The sequence below is a fragment of the Callospermophilus lateralis genome, unplaced genomic scaffold, assembly GCF_048772815.1.
Source record: "Callospermophilus lateralis isolate mCalLat2 unplaced genomic scaffold, mCalLat2.hap1 Scaffold_227, whole genome shotgun sequence".
Classification (NCBI taxonomy): domain Eukaryota; kingdom Metazoa; phylum Chordata; class Mammalia; order Rodentia; family Sciuridae; genus Callospermophilus; species Callospermophilus lateralis.
In genome coordinates, this window is record NW_027513180.1 from 850,665 (window position 1) to 864,578 (window position 13,914).

The 13,914-nt window shown below is 34.7% G+C and overlaps 1 pseudogene; it reads right to left on the reverse strand.

Moving 5' to 3' along the window:
* LOC143640402 (zinc finger protein 280D-like) overlaps window positions 1-13,914 on the reverse strand; it is a 91,155-nt pseudogene that overhangs the window by 5,125 nt on the left and 72,116 nt on the right.

The following is a 13,914-nucleotide window of genomic DNA, read 5'->3' on the forward strand; positions in this document are numbered from 1 at the left end:
AATCCATTTCCCAAGGTGGTTGTGCCAATTTTTATTCCTAGCCCAAGTGCAGTAGTGTTCTCATTGCTCCACTTCCTCATTAGGTACTGTTTTCTCAGATTCTTCATGTTAGCCAATTTTGGTATAAAGAGATCAATCATTTTAATTTGCATTCCTCTGAAGATTAATAAGGTTGAGCACCTTTTCAAATAAATCAAATAAATGATTTCCTCTTTCTGAAGTGTGTTCAAATATTTTGCTCGATTTTTTATTGAGATGTCTATCTTATTGAGCTGTAGGAGGTCTCTATTATTTTGCTGGACAAATGTTTTACAAATAGCTTCTTAGTTTTCTTTTATAAAGACTTTTTGTTGAAGTAGAGCATATACATTTTAAAATGTACAAATTGTTAGCACAGTTTGCTGAACTTTCACAAAGTGAATACACCTGTATAACTAGCATCAGATCTAGGAAAGATATGATCAGCCTCCTGGGAGTGTCCTTCCCCACACCCTATCCAATGCACTCTTCCAAAAGATAGCAACCGTTGCTAACTTCTAACACCAAGTATTAGTTTTGAATATTAAGAATGACTTTTGTCTGCCATGGTGTCTTCTGATTATGATAAATACTTACTGCTAGTAATATCAAATTTCTTAATATCTTCCTTTACAATCAGTGCTTTTTATGTTATATTTAAGAAAACTTACCCCACTCCAAAATCATAAAGGTATTATCTTGAAAGCATTTTATTGTTTTGCCATTCACACTTAATTCTTTTGTTTTTTAAGAAAGAGTGAGAGAGAGTGAGAGATTGGGAGAGAGAGAGAGAGTTTTAATATTTATTTTTTAGTATTTGGCGGACACAACATCTTTGTCTGTATGTGGCGCTGAGGATCGAACCCGGGCCACACGCATGCCAGGCGAGCATGCTAATGCTTGAGCCACATTCCCAGCCCCACACTTAATTCTATATGTCACACAGAATTATTGTCTATGGTGTATAGTAGGAGCTTTAATTTCATTCAATTTCACATAAATACTCAATTGTCTCAGCACTACTTATTAAAAAGACTGACATTTTCCACCACTGATCTGCGGTCCCACCTCAATCATAAATCATGTGGCAATCACTTTCTGAGTTTTCTGTCTTACCGAACTGTTTATCCTCTTATCACTAATACAGTATCTTAATTCTATAGCTGTATAAAAGGTCCAGGAACTGCAATAAAAATTCAGATGAGTTTCAGAAAGAGTCTATCTATATAAATTGCTTCTTCTAATTTATGAACTAGTATATATCTTTACATTTTAAAAATCATAACATTTATTTAATAGAACTTTATTTGACCTAAAAGCCTTCAGAAATAAAGACCTACAGATCCAGGGAAAACTCCTGTTTTTATGTTTATGTTCCATGAAGAATGGATGGCCATGTAGAAATGACTGGAAAGGGGGTGTGAGCTAATGGTAAAAGGCTGCCAGGATCCTAGCAAGCCCTGTCTGGTCAGATTCTTCTTGGCATCTCTGTATAGCCTTCTTTCCTTCTGGACCTAAGGCAGGTCCTGTCTGAAATGAGGGTTTTTAAGGGAGGGGGTAAGGGAGGGTAAGGGGACAGGAAGGGAATAGCAGGGAGGGTAGAGGAGAGAGAGAGAGAGGAGGAGAGAGAGAGAGAGAGAGAGAGAGAGAGAGAGAGAGAGAGAGAGAGAGAGATAGCGCTTTCTAGGTTTTATGAGAGAAGGCTTTGGGAGAGAAGGGTGAAGGACAGGAGGGCAGGAGGAGGGCAGAGGCTTTGCTGCCTAGGTTGCTTTCGGGATTCCAATCTCCTTCAGTTAGAAGTTCTCAGCAGGCCAAAACCCCACCCTTTGGGCTATCATATTCTGATCTGACCCTGCCCACCTTTCCCCTCTCCCTCCCTCTTCCTCCCTTTCTCCTTTTAAGAAAGGAATGTGTAGATCTTTCCATATTCTAAGATCTTCTTTGATTTCTCTGTTTAGGGTTCTGTAGTTTTCATTGTATAGATCTTTGACTTCTTTCATTGATTCTCAAGTATCTTATTTTTTTTTTTGAGGTTACTGTAAATGGGGCAGTTTTCCTCATTTCCTTCTCAGAGGCTTTGTCACTGATATACAGAAATGCCTTTGATTTATGGGTGTTGATTTATATCCTGCTCCTTTGCTGAATTCATTTACTATTTCTGGAAAGATCTACCTCGCTCTTGGGATAGGCAGAATTAATATTATCAAAATGACCATACTACCAAAAGCACTATATAGATTTAATGCAATTCCAAACAAAATCTCAATGGCATTCCTCATAAAAATAGAAAAAGCAATCATGAAATTCATCTGGAAAAATAAGAGATCAAGAATAGCTAAAGAAATCCTTAGCAAGAAGAGTGAAGCAGGGAGTATCGCTATATGAGACCTTAAACTATACTACAGAGCAATAGTAACAAAAACAGCATGGTATTGGCACTAAAACAGACTGGTAGACCAATGGTACAGAATAGAGGACACAGAGACTAACCCACAAAATTACAATCAGCCTATTTTAGAAAAAGGTGCCAAAAACATGCACTGGAGAAAAGGTAGCATTTTCAACAAATGGTGCTGGGAAAACTGGAAATCCATATGCAACAAAATGAAATTAAACTCATAACTCTCACCATGCACAAAACTTAACTTAAAATGGATCAAGGACCTAGGAATTAAGCCAGAGACTCTGTGTCTAACAGAAGAAAAAGGTAGGCCCTAATCTTCATCATATGGGTTAGGCCCCAACTTCCTTAATAAGACTCCTATGGCACAAGAATTAAAACCAGGAATCAATAAATGGGATGGATTCAAACTAAAAAGATTTTTCTCAGCAAAAGAAACAATCTGTGAGGTGAACAGAGAGCCTACATCCTGGGACAAAATCTTTACCCCTCACACATCAGATAGAGCACTAATCTCTAGGGTATATAAAGAACTCAAAAAGCTAAGCACTGAAAAAACAAGTAACCCAATCAAAAAATGGGCCAAGGACTTGAACAAACACTTCTCAGAAGAGGATATACAATCAATCAACAAATATATGAAAAAATTTTCAACATCTCTAGCAATCAGAGAAATGCAAATCAAAACTAAGATACAACTCTAATCGGAATGGCAGCTATTATGAAGACAAACAACAATAAGTGTTGGCAAGAATGTGGGAAAAAAGGTACACTCATACATTGCTGGTGGGACTGCAAATTGGTGTAGCCAATCTGGAAAGCAGTATGGAGATTCTTTGGAAATCTGGGAATGGAACCACCATTTGACCGAGCTATTGCTCTCCTTGGACTATACTCAAAGTACTTAAAAACAACATACAACAGGGACACAGCCACATCAATGTTTATAGCAGCACTATTCACAATAGCTAAACTGTGGAGCCAACCTACATACCCTTCAGTGGATGAATGGATTTTTAAAAATGTGGCATATATACACAATGAACTTTTTAAAAAGAGAATAAAATCATGGCATTTGCAGGTAAATGGATGGCATTGAAGAAGATAATGCTAAGTGAAGTTAGCCAATCCCCAAAAAACAAATGCCAAATGTTTTCTCTGATATAAGGAGGCTGACTCATAATAGGGTAGGGAGGAGGAACATGGGATGAATAGATGGATTCTAGATAGGGAAGAGGGGAGTGAGGGAAAGGGAGGAGGCAGGGGATTAGCCTCCTAATGAATGTGGAATGAATGTGATGGACATCATTATCCAAAGTACATGTCTGAAGACACAAATTGGCTGTCAACCTACTTTATATACAAACAGAGATATGAAAAATTGTGGTATATATGTGTAATAAAAATTGTAATGCAAAAAAAAAAAACCAAGTACATGTATAACGTGAATTGGCGTGAATATGCTTTATACAAAGATATAAAAAATTGTGCTCTATATGTGTAATAAGAATTGTAATACACTCCATTGTCCTGTATTTAAAAAAAAAATAAAATCAATAAAAGAAAAAGAAGGGAATGGGGAGTGGGTAGGGAAAAACTGTGGAATGAACCCAAACTAACTTTCCAATGCACATATGTGAATATACTATAATGAAACTCATCACTTTGAATATCTATAAGATACTAATTTTAAAAAATGTAAATAAATAGATCAGTAAAGTGGATCAAAGGGAACAGTGGGAGGGAGGATGGGGAGGGTGAAGGGATTGAATTGGAGCAAATTATATTCCATGCATTTATAATTAGTCCAAATGAATCTAATGTCAAGAATAACTATTATGAACAAATGAAAAAAAGAATAATGACTTCACTGTTTTTATAAAAAGCATTCTCATAAACAATTCAATCAAGAGAAATGAAAAAAGTAAAAGAGAACGTACAATTCAACATCTCACCAACCATAACAATTATTAAGTCACTCTTCCATCTTTTTCCCTAATTTCAAGATTACTCCAGTTTCTTTTCCTTTTGATATTCTTTTCTTTCTTTCAACAAAGGTTTATTTTCTACATAAAATTCTTATATTTCTTTTGTTGAATTTATAATAAGGTCCTTGATATTATTTAATACTACTATATATATTATAATAGTTCATTTTCTAACAACTATTACTTGTTTGAGATAGAATTGATTTGTCTGTACAGATTTTATATCCAGAAACCGCATTATCTTATTAATGAGTTATGAATAGGTTTTTTTGCATATTCTCTATATATTCATAAATATGCAAATAAAGAACATCCCCCCTTTTATATTTCATTTTTCTTATCCTAGTGCAGTAGCTAGGGCTTCCAAAACAATTCTGATGAAAAGAAGTAATAGACACTCTTGTTTTGTTCAAATTCATCATTAAATGATTTGGGGTTGTAAATGTCATGTAGCCATGTTTTATCAAGTTAAGGATGTTTTTCTGTTCTTTGCCAAGAATTGTTTAAAATCAAGGCTGTATTTCAAACTTAACTGAGAACTTTTTCTGCATTGTTGACAACATTATGAAATCTTTCCCCTTAATCTGCTAATGTGAACTACCTTGATAAATTCTGCTAATAATATATTTTAAAAAATCACTCATTAGTTCATGGAGATTTTCTGAATTATTTTCTACACCATCCTATGTATCATAGTTTATTCAGTCAATCTTCATATGGCAGTTACATTATTTCTAACTTTTTATCATTATAAAAAACACCTCAACAGAGAATCTGGTATATATGCAAGTGTTTCCCCCTCTTTTTCCTGCATTTTGCGGGTGCACCTTCAGAGTAAATTCTCAGGAATGGGATTGCTAAGGCAAAAATATGTACTTATATGTTGTTAGAGAATGCTCAATTTCCCTCCAAAGGAACTCTACCATTTTTCTATTCCCACCAGTGATTAATAAGTACCTATTTCCCCTAAGACTCACCAACAGTAGCTTTAATTTAGGTTTTTTATTAAAAATAAAGTTGAGTATCTTTTTATATGTTTAACGGGTATTTTTAAATGTGTGTGTGTGTGTGTGCATGTGTGTGTGTGTGTGTGTGTGTGTGTGTTCGCACGTGAGCACACTCGCTCATGTTGTCTGTTCCTCTCATGTATTCTGCTTTGGTTATTACCATTAAAATTTTTCTTTATATATTATGAATGTTGGGTTGGGATGTAGCTCAGTGGCAAAGTGTCTGCCTTGCATTTGCAAAATCCTGGATTTGATGCCTAGTTCCAAAAAAAACAAAAAAAAGAACCCACCCTACCCCACCCCCCAAAACCCCCAAGAATGTTACCTCTTTTATGTCTTACCTCTTTACTACCCTTTTTTTGACAGTCAAAAGACGATTGCTTTACAACTTTCAAAGTCTTTTTGATGTTAAGTTTGTTTTTTTTCCAAGTTGATATTAAACTTGTTGTTACTTTGGGGTGAGTCAATTTTATAACCTGTCATCATCTAGATCTTTCAGTTGAAATGGTAGGGCTGATGCTACATTCCTTACCAACAATCTTTTTGCCTGAGATTACACAGTAAGTTTAATGTAATCATTATGCTTCAAATAATTTAATATGGAGGCAGTGATTGCAAGTCTGAATTTCTTGTTTAATTCAAGGTAGAATGTCAAACATTGTGCTCCATGATGAAGGAAGCTGACTGTAATTAAGATCATAGATTACATAGAAAGGTGCCTATTTAAGGTGTTTCAGAATGGTCTATGATGTGCTCTCTCTCTGCATGGTCAACTCCTACATACTCAGTGAGTCCTAAATCTGGCTAGATTTATTGAACTCCCTCAGCCCTTCTTTTTGCCAACCTATGACATTGGTGCACATCTCTAATTATAATCATGTGCTTTTGGCTCTGTCTTGCTGACTACACAATAAGCATCCTGAAAGGTGTGGGAACTGTTCCTTTTATAGTATGCACAAGGAATAAACAGATCTTTATTGAAGAAATATTTTATTGAATGAATGACTGAATTTCCAGTTCTAGAGGTTATCATGCTTTAGTAAACAAATGGCTAGAGAATCTATATCAATGAGTGAAGAAATAATAAACATAAAAGAAGATCAAATACTAAAATAATACCATACCATCTATAGCTCCCAGGTTAGATGAAAAAGGGTGCATGTTTTTGCATCAAAGATAAAACCATGATAGTTGTAAATTGAGCCAATGCATTAAAAGGAAGATTTATAAGTGAAGAATTAACATATCCAATTTCATAGTGTAATATGAGAACAAGTCAAGTACATTCATAAAATCTGAAGACTAACAAGGATAAGAAAGAAATCACTACACACAATCCAGTGTAAACTGTGCTATTCCAGCTAAATCATCTGCTCTCAGATCTAGAACAGAGATCAGAAGAAATGTTCTTCCACATGGAATTGCTATGTAAATAAGAAATAGCTAACACTTGTGAGTATTTGTGATGTGCCACGTACTGTCCTAATCCTCTCATCTAATCCTCACAAGAATAGTTTAGTTCTATTTTTCAGAGGTGAAAAGTGAGGCATAGAAAAACAAATTATCCATAATCACACAGTAGTTTGGCTACAGAGTCCATGCTTTTAACCATCATGTCCCATTTTAACATCTTTATTTTAATTGTCCCTAAAGCCTTAAAAGGAACTGCAGGAGAACCTCCCCATCTCAAGCTTCTGCAAAGTTCCTTTTGCCATGTAACATAACAGTCACAGGTTCCCAGGATTAGAATATAGACATTTTTGTGAGGCCACTATTTATGCCTTATACTTTTAAATATGGAAAACTCTAAATGGCTACAGCTGTCCAAACCAAGTTTTCAATAACATCCCAGGAATGTTATTGAGCTGTCACTAAGAACTCCAAGTAAGGGAGTGATTAAAAAAGAGTAACATTTGAACTTTGTACACTGGGCAATGCACATTCACAGGAATGGACAGAGACTGAGTAGCCCAGATAGCAATATGATAGGTCTTTAACACTCAAATAGCAGTGAGCAGCAGGACTGTGTTCATTTGGTTAATTCCACTTTCAGTTTTTACTGCAAGACAAAGAAAGCCATTGGTAGCTGGTGAGCCCCAAGTTGTACTGAACACAGAAAGCACGTCTTTTTCTGACTTATCTGCCCCAACCACCTCTTATGCACCAACCAGAGCAAGCATGCTCTCACTGGTGTCAAAAAGAGTTGTAAGGAATTACTCAATTCAGTGTGAGTTTCTGTGAGAGGAAGATTCTAAGCCTAAACCTAAAGACAACTCTGATAAAGTAATGACAATGAATTAGAAGGTTTGGAAACATTTCACCACATTACTGTAATAGGGGACACCAAAAAGTTCATTTTGTTGATGGAAACTATTTATTAACAGGTAGTACTTGGGTAAAAACTCAAGTTGCTCTATTTCATTGTGCTTCATCTGTGGAAAACAATTTATGAAGGTAGCTATGGATCCCCCAAATGGCTGTTTGTTAAACACAGACGAGTTCACTCAAGAATGTTTTAAAAACTGTGTAAAAGCGTCTGACCTTGCCAAGAATGTTACAGCCACTTCCACTGTGGAGAGGAAAGGGAATTGTGCAAGTAAGGCCTCTGCCTCTGCTGGGCACCCCACAGCACTGACACAGACCAAGCAATGAAGCACCACTCTACCTGCAACAGGTACAGAAAAACAATGGGAGAGCATCTGAAGCCCCTCACCCCCCGACCGCAACTTCTTTGTTCCAAGAGAATGCTGAGAAAAATGAAGGTCTGAGTATCAAGTAGGATGGCCTCACATTCAATAGTCTCTCTGTAGCCATAGAGATCATGGAGAATCAGACAATGAAAGGACCACCAGCCTGAAGATGAATCTGGAGTGACATGGATATGAAGGTCAGTGGGATTCTTAAGACCCTGTCCTCACATGCAGAAGGGGAAGTCATTTTTTTCTTTCAACTTTTTATTTTTGCTTTTTAAAAATTGCTATTGTTTATATCTCATATCATACCATAAGGACAATTTCTAGTCCAAAATTGAAAATGGCATGACAGTCTTTGTCCAAAATAGTACATTATTGTCTAGGTCAGAACATTAAAAGAGGAAAATTACCAAAGATTATATTTTTTTAAAACACTGATTTGAGTTTGCTTATTGAGTAATTTCATTTGCTTGGCTTTTTACATAATATTGTACAAATGTTTGTCACAGGCATTTACTTCAATAAGAGGTGAGTCAGTGTTCATTTTGCCTTGGTGCTTGGTGAATTAAATGTCATGAATAAGAAGTACAAAATTTTTATCCATACTTTTAGGACAGAGATGTACCTGATATATAAAATGTAAACTAAGCATTATCATATGTATATGATTATATATGTCTTCTTTGTTTTAGATTTATCATACTTGTAATTAAATTCAGATGTCTGATACAACCAATTCAAAGTCTGTCACACACTTTTTTTAAGTGCACATTTCTTTGTAATTTTAAAATGCAATAAAAAGGATATATATAAAATAATATTTTCTAATATTTTGGGATAATTTTAACATAATTTAAAATAATGGTATTGTCAAATCATTATTTGGTCATAACATTTTGTAGATGGCACAAAACATGAAATGGGTCTTAAAAATCTAGCAAGAGAAAAATTTTGCAATTTGTACTGCACATCTGCAATTTGTACACACATAAAAATTGTGTGAAAATATAAAAACACATGCACAATTTCTTTTGGGTGGTAACTAATTAGTAGTTGAGGAACTGCTCCAACCTTTCAAAATAAAGAGTAAAATCATAAGAAGTTTGTTCACTTTGAAATTACATTAAAAGTTTGATAAAAATCTTAGGGGTCATTAGCTTCAAATAATAATATTTCTAAGTCTGTCAAAAATTATACCTGATTAAAGTTGTTTGTATATAGGTTATATGAGTATGTTCTTGTTTTTATTTTCTTTATTGACTGGTACTAGAAATATGTATTTTTCTGTGTTCAGAAATATGTGATTTGGATAATGGCTGAATTCTTAAGTGTCACCATCATATCTGGAAAAAAATAATAAATACTCTCACAAAACCTACGATTAATCAGTGGGTATATGTTTCATACACAGATGCTATTTAGCATGCAAGGAAGAGTTACTACAGGTGCTGGGTTAAAAATTTGAGTGGCCAGAGCACTTTCAAGAAAAAGCAGGCCAGATGTTGCTTAGAGCCTTGATGAAGAGCCTACTCAATAGACATTTCCTATGAACCAATTTCTGCAAAGCTCTGGAGAAAACCTTTTTTGAATTCAAGTGACAAGATTCATGGATTAAAAAAAAAAACTGAGCCAGACATAGTGGTGCATGCCTGTAATCCCAGCAACTTGGCAAGTTAAAGCAGGAGAGGCCAGCTGGGCAACTTAGCAAAATCCTGGTTTCAAACTAAAAAAATAAATCAAAGAGCTGGGGATGTAGCTAGGTGGTAGAGTACCCCCAACTTCAATCCCCAGTACTACAAACAAACAAGAAACAAATTATAAAAAAAGAAATCTTAAAATGTTTCCAAAACTGCTTGAGAGTGATAGAATATTAACAAGCCTTAAAACTATTGAAAAACAGCTAGGAGAACTACCAGATAACATTGAATGGTATTTTCCTTTCCTTTCAACATAAGTACATGACTGGATGAGGGACTCTGGCTCTGACTGTTTGGCTCAGTCTGAGAATTTGAGACTTTGAGAGGAAGGAAGTCCTCAGAGAGCCAGAGTCTAACTGCACACTTTGGTGGTATTTACTGATTAACCCTAGATATATTCTGAAATTCTGTGAAATAAGGATGCCTTAATATTCATGGAACAGCAATGTATATTTTGTTGCAGTGTTCAACTTCCTATATGCATGGGTAAGAAAAAAACTGCACTTTAGCTGAAAATGAAATCCATATTTGCTTAACTCTCAAGTTCAACTCAGAATTGAATATTTATGCAGGAAAGAAACAAGTACAGGTTTGATATTAAAGAAGTAAGATTCACTCTTCATTTTGAGTTTCAAAAAAACATTTTTTGTAGATATCTAAGACTATATAAAAGATGAATAACAAATACAAATCTAGAATAATGTTGAAATTGCTAGGCTTATGTTTAGGTCACTCAGAAATGTTTTTTAAAATTTTGTCTAAAATTGTGTCATGGCTACTTGTGCATGTGGTACTAGGAAACGAATGTAGGGCTTCACACAAGTGAGGCAAGCACCCTACCACTGAGCTACATCCATAGTTCTTTCTATTTTGAGACAAATTCTCTCTAAGTTGTCCCCACTGGTCTCAAACTTGCAATCCTCCTGCCTCAATTTCTCAAGTAGCTAGGATTATAAGCATGTAATCCTGGCCAGCTATTTTTTTTTAATTTCTATTACTTTGGTTTATCATTTAGAAGCTTTAATATTCAACATGATAAATAAATTTTCAGGTAATAAATGATAAGTTATAAATTTATATCCTCTATTTAAATAAAATCTACTGAGATTACCTTAAGAAAATTAAACTACTATTTGGACTTAAGCCAGTTAGTGTTTAAAGCAGTACACAAAAGTTACTGTTTGTCTTATGAGAATTGAAGGCTTTGAAAATGATATTAATGTCAAAGAAAGGTTTAACAATTTTTATTCTTTTCAAGAAACGTTGGATAAAAATCCATTTTTAATTTTAAAAGGGAATAAACAACTTTTGGTCATACCATATTTATATATTATACTTCATCTCATTAGCTTAACAGAAGTAGTGTTTAGCATGTGTGTTTGTCAAAACTCATAAAGCTGCACACTAAAAAAGATGCCTTTTATATATGTAAGGGACACCTTAATAAATCTTTTTTTAAAAAGAGCACAATAAGCTAGATGCTATGGCACAAGCCTGGAATCCAGGTGACTTGGGAGGCTGAGGCAGGAGGATCCCAAGTTTAAGACTAATCTCAGCAACTCAGTGAGGCCCTCAGCAACTAAGTGAAATCCTATCTCAAAATAAAAAATAAAAAGGGATGAGGATGTGGTTCACTGGTAAAGTAAACCTGTGTTAAATCCTCAGTACCAAAAAAAAAGTACAACAAACTTACAATTATATAAATTACATAAAATAAACGTAATAAAAATGTTATAATTCTTAGAAGCACCCTGCCATGATAATGTAGACACAACAGCCTTATCACGACTGAAATCTTGGATGTCCACAGTATAACAATTTTTTCCCATTCTACAATTAAGTTAAAGGTTAAATTGTCCTTCAATGACATTTTCAATTTTATAATGACACAGGCCCTTGAAAATATCATCACAAATCAAATATAGCCAATTGAACTATATGTACTCTTTCTTACTTTGAGGAAAATAATTCAGGGAATAGAAGGGTTTAGTGAGCTTTCTGTATCTCTGAAATAAAATACCAAAATGCTATATCAGAATACAAAAATCTGATTACTTTGGGCTTAATCTTTCATAGCAAATAGACTTAATTTACAGAGTTTCTTTTCAACTCAGCAACTTGAACCCCATAAAGACCTAAATCTGTCCATTTCATGACTTATATCATCTGTTTCAAGGATATTGTTTGCTACAGAAGTATAGCTAGTGAACAAATAACCAAACCAGAAATTTATAGAACTGGAATCTATTTCAATTATAGCATGTGGTTTGAAAAGGAAATAAAAAATACAGAAAAATTTTAGCAAATTTATTTACCTCATCATCTCAGCAATCTTGAAATTTCCTACAAATATGACAAGTAAAATATAGCTCTTTCTTCATAAGGATAAGCAGATTGGAAATACTTACCTTGTACCAAAGAAACACTAACAATAACATTTTATAGTGACTGTAATTTTTCCAATAATCCTATGGTGTAGGACATTAGCACCATTTAGAGGTGATAATGAAAATACAGTAGCCACCACTACACCAGCAAATGAAAAGTATCATGCCAAATGCTTTGTATGTGGTGCCTTAATTTTTACTGTAACCCTACAAATTAGGCATTGTCAACATCTCCTTTTATAAAGAATTAAGTACAGTCACTTAACTACTGATTGGCAGATGTTAGACTCAAAAGCGCAGGTATCTTGTTTGTCTAAGCCTATACTGTTTATATTTCAAACGTCTTCTACCAAAGAGTATTTAAATTACTGGAATCTGACTTTAATTATGAAGTTTTCTGGATGATAAGTATATTATATTTAATTATACCATAAAGCATAGAGTCTTTTAAAAAATGCATCACAATAGTACAGTGTTATTTCTACACTTCCAAAAATGAACTAGTTCATCAGAAGTAAAAACTGTGCACTGTATAAGAACAGAAGAAAGTATAGAAGTGGAAGAGTCAAAAAATTTACTCAGGGTGCTTGACTAGGGTATTTTACAACCTTGTTAAGATCTTCCACAAATAAAAAGGACTTGCTATGTATTCTTTATTTCCCTGTTAAGGGAAACTGTTTAGTATCTGTTCCTCCAGGTCCAGGTTTCACAATCATATATGATTATTTAAAGAACAGCTAGATATATAAAGAAAATAATTAACATAGCAAACAGTTACTCTAGAAAGCCTACTTACAATGTTGGTCCATGGCTAGCATCTGGAAACCTGGATTTCAGCAGGATTCCCATCGTGCCCTGTTAAGAAGATCACTGTGCCTAAACGGTCCATGCAAACAATATGGTTTGTGCTGAACACTTGCTTTCATCCTGTAGTCTGTAGTTTTGGTTCATGCTAACCCCAATAAGTGTCTTGTGCACTGAATCTCTACAGTGCTTCCCCAATAGACAATATTTTTCATTTCACAGGTGTGAAAGAATGTTGAGAGAATCGAGTACATATTTGACTCTGCTGGAAGAGGACTCTTAGAAGTTTGGTTTCCTCTGGAATTTGTCTGTGTGCCTTTACCCTTTGCTGATTTTGTTCTTGTGTTTTCTTGTTGTAATGACTCAGAATACAACTGTGAGTACAGCTATATGCTGAGTCCTGTGGGTCTTCCTAGCCAATCACTAAACATGGGATGTTTTGAGGATCCCTGACACAAATAGTAAGATACTTTCACAATAAACCGATAGCTACCGCTAACAGAATGGCCGTGATAATTTGCTTAAGATTGGCAAACTTGGAGATGTTTTACCTGCCACTAACAAGTACAAAAGTAAGTTCCAAACACCTGACCTTGAATTATATAATGTACATTTTTTGTACCCACCAGGCACTCTAGCAGGAAAAGAATCAGGAGACCCTGCTCCAGCACCACCTTATTCTTCATCTTCTTCAAATTCTAAATTCTCTTCCTCACCAGGGGCTAAAATTCTCCTATATAAAAAAGGACAGAAAAATTAGTGAGCTACTCCACTTAATACACCAGCTAACCCTCAAAGCCACTAACTTCCCAGATAAGATGCTGATTATTAGGTTAATGTTGATATAAATGTCAATGTCAATCATTTCATTGATACCAATGGTATCAGTCATATCACCAATACCAAATTTGATAGGGAA